Source organism: Lycium ferocissimum, chromosome 7 (genome assembly GCF_029784015.1).
Source record: "Lycium ferocissimum isolate CSIRO_LF1 chromosome 7, AGI_CSIRO_Lferr_CH_V1, whole genome shotgun sequence".
Taxonomy (NCBI): domain Eukaryota; kingdom Viridiplantae; phylum Streptophyta; class Magnoliopsida; order Solanales; family Solanaceae; genus Lycium; species Lycium ferocissimum.
In genome coordinates, this window is record NC_081348.1 from 1,614,259 (window position 1) to 1,618,042 (window position 3,784).

General features: G+C 33.4%; 1 long non-coding RNA gene across 1 annotated transcript; it reads left to right on the plus strand.

The window, feature by feature from the left end:
• The first annotated feature begins 926 nt into the window (after window positions 1-926).
• On the plus strand, window positions 927-1,720 carry LOC132063085 (uncharacterized). Its single transcript, XR_009416326.1, has 2 exons — window positions 927-1,055; window positions 1,579-1,720. It is a non-coding gene; the product is annotated as an uncharacterized LOC132063085 (long non-coding RNA).
• Window positions 1,721-3,784: the final 2,064 nt, after the last annotated feature.

Consider the following 3,784-nt stretch of genomic DNA (forward strand, 5'->3'; position numbering starts at 1 on the left):
CTTTAGTCTTTTTCCACTTTTAAATGAGCATTTTAGGAGTGATGAGAAACACATAATCACAATGAGACAGGTAATAAGCATAGAAGCAATAAATGAGGGACCTCATATTTGTAACGGCCCAACCCGCTAGTTATATTGTTCGCTTTGGGCTCAGTCCGTACGGCTTTAAAACGCGTCGCTAGGAGGTAAGGGATGCTTACTTATATACCCAACACCTCACACCATCTTAGGAGGAAAGTAACACATTGGCATAACATATGAGAGGTCTTTGGGTATATGAGTAAGCATCCCTTACCTCCTAGCGTCGCGTTTTAAAGCCGTGCTAAAATGGGCAAAGCGGACAATATCACTAGCAGGTTGGTCTATTATAGATGGTATTAGAGTCACTCTTGTGTCAACCTTATCGATGGATATATCAATAACAACCGAAAAAAATCCGGTCGTCACCGGTCACTAAAAGCCCTGTCGTTAAAATTAACGACCAGATTTGAGATCCGGTCGTTAAGATCCTTTAGTGTCGACAAAGATTCCAGTTGTTAATCTTGCTTTTAACAACAGAATTTTCCTTTCGCTAATATATCATTCAGTCTCGTTAAAATATTGAATGACAACAACTAATTTGGTTGTTATTAGTGCTTTTAACGACCAAAGTTCCTTTCGATAGTTATCCATTATTTTCAACTACTAGGCAGCAAAATTTTCTTTCGCAAATGGGAAATTCTATTAAATATAATTACAAAAATTTCAGAAAGGAATCATTACTTCATATACTTCCACACATCCAAATATACCAAATAATAAAATAACTATGTCAAATTTCATGACCAATACAAATAACTAAAGCATTACATTGCCAAAATGTATCCATCCAAATTGTATGACACTATTTTTATCAACTCCTAGAAAGAGAGGATAGAATTCCAGTATATGTACATAAGACATCTTTAGACCACCCCTAACAAAACTTAATCAACTTCTTGTACTTTAACTTGCTTTGCACTTTATTCGAGGATAGGTTGTTCATACTTCATATCCATGATCTGTTTAAAGAACAAGTTCATGTCAGTCTGATAACAAAACTCTTACTAACAAATAACAAGTAACCAATCATATGGAACAAGTGAGATTAATAGCTTGCAGATAAGATTAGTCAGTACAAGATATTAAAGTACAATAACAGTATAAAGTTTCTTGATCCAAATTGACTTATGATGAATAAATCTTACATAAGAAATGTAAACATCTTCCAAAAAAGGATAATTTTTTTTTAAACGATCCTATCAAAAGCAAAATAAAAAGGATTACCATGAAAAAGATGTGCTTTTGAATGAACCTCATATCCTTTATGTGAGCCAATGAAAAATAATAAGCAAAGCAAATTTATATTAAATGATGGGGATACTCACATTGTTAGGCTAATAAAAGAAGCATGTGAATAAAGATTCTTTTAACAATCATATTAAATAAACAACTAGAGAAAATAGCTTCAGTTTTCAATCACAGAATGTTGAATGAATGGGCTAACAATCAGGAGTTCTAGTAGATGAAAAGAAAATATTAACAGAATAATAGTAACAGTTGTGTATAGGTCATTTCCTTCCCTCTTGAAGCGGACATGAGGAGCTGTGCGAATGCAGAACTATACAAAGATATAATAAAGACAGAATACAAGTCACAGGAAATTCATATATAATAATGAAGTCCATTTTGTGTAGCATGGGATAAAAGTCAAACCTTCAGGTCTCCAGGTCACCATCTATCTCAGGCTCACCATCTTCATAAAATACTACTTCCTCACAAAAGAAATATCTTATTGATTCAAAAAAATGTTCAAAAGACTTACTGAAAGGAGAGAGACAATCAACAATCAAGAGTAGTTTAATGATGTTCTGGCTTTGATGTAGTATGACACGACAACAGAAAAAACTTTTTGAATAAGCTAGTGCTACTCAACACTCCTCAAGACTGATAAAAATTAAGAAATAGTAACATCTATAATTCTGAAACCTCTTTACAATGAAAGAACATCTATCACCAACAAGTGTTGATGACTGCAGAGACATCAACCCAAAAAACTAGAAAGACCTTTGATAGTTAAATAAGTCAGAGATTAACATTAAAAAAGTATACAGATCAATTCAAGCAAAATATTATCTAAAACAGTGAAATGTATGTCATAAACAAACAACTCATCAGAGTAACTCTAAGAAAACAATATTTAAAGGCATTAGTCGTTCTTAAATTTTGTTACGCATAGTTCTGCACACAAGAAAGAAATGAATAATTGACCAACTTTTGATGTTTCCTACATTTCTGCTATATTTATCAAGTCCTTGCAGAAAAAGGTCTACTATATACTGCCATAAGGCCATTTAGGCTGACCTAAAGCTACACCTCAAATCAACGACAAATTCACTAGTCTTGAGTAGAAATTGCAGAAATGAAGTTTTATATTTATCAACATTAGGACGACTGTGAGGAGCATCTCAAATAAAACATCTAGCAATGGATGATATCAAGGTATTCATATCAAACCTTTTTTTTAATTCAATGGTCACCTAATCTAATTATGCTTACTAATTCGCTAGTCACAGAACAATTTATCGAACTTTTGCAGTTGAAATTTGATGCCATCGAGCCACAATCTCCTCGGATTCTTGTGAATCACGCTAGAGATCAAATAGATGGAATAGTATGGTGAAAACTAGTTAGTGTGGCCTTAACAAATTGACGAATATAAGGGACAGATTTGGAAAGATGCAGCAATGTAAAATCTAGCAAACAGAATATAACAAGAGATATGCAGAAGGTGATGATACAACATTATGAACGGATCCCCACCTTTCCAGGTAAACCATATAATTCATTCAAAAAATCAGAGGGTGCAGAATTTAGATCTAAAATTCAGGCTCCAGACAGTTATCTCACGGGATTATATACAAAGTAAAGATCATTCGTTTTTCTTTTGATACGAAATAATGAATCTGAACAAATAAAAGATCTTTCGTTGATTTGAGAAATTCCCAAGTTTGAGGTAAAAATCAAGGAATAATGTAATCCATTGTTGTAGGGGCACACTGAAAGAATTCAGCCATTCACTTTAAAGGGAGACAAAGCAAGATAGATAGAAAGTTTAGAAGTTCAAACATCTAAAAGTGTCCCCCTTTCCTATGTTACTACCAATTTCATTGATTTCTTCCTTGTAGGTACTGTAAATAGCTGATGGAGTAAAAAACAAATACACATTTTATATTTAGCCCAATTATGACATTGAAAAATGCTAATTCTATTTAACTTGTCCACATAGACAAAAAGATAGAAGGAGAAAGAACCTATAGCATGTAAGTTTTTCATAAGTCTTGACTACTAAACAAAAGATCTCCAAAACAAATTGTACAAGAAAAAATTAAACAAAGCATAAGTAACCATCAAACAATTTGTTCCAACAAATTGCTGGAAACACAATAATTTGGTGATACAAAAACTCAAACGTGCTGCTTTTTTTTTTTTTTTCTGAGTCGAGGATCTATCGGAAACAACCTCCCTACCTCTGAAGGTAGGGGCTTGTTTGCGTACACTCTATCCTTCCCAGACTCCACTTGTAGATTTCACTGGGTATGTTGTTGTTGTTGTATAAAAACTCGAACCCGCCAAGCAGATACTTAAAACTCAATAGATATATTTTATAGGGTAGCACCCAACACTATGCAAATTACTATACAACTTCCACCTTCAGCACCACTATACAACTTTCAGGCAAAGAGATTTCTTGGCCTAACTTTTT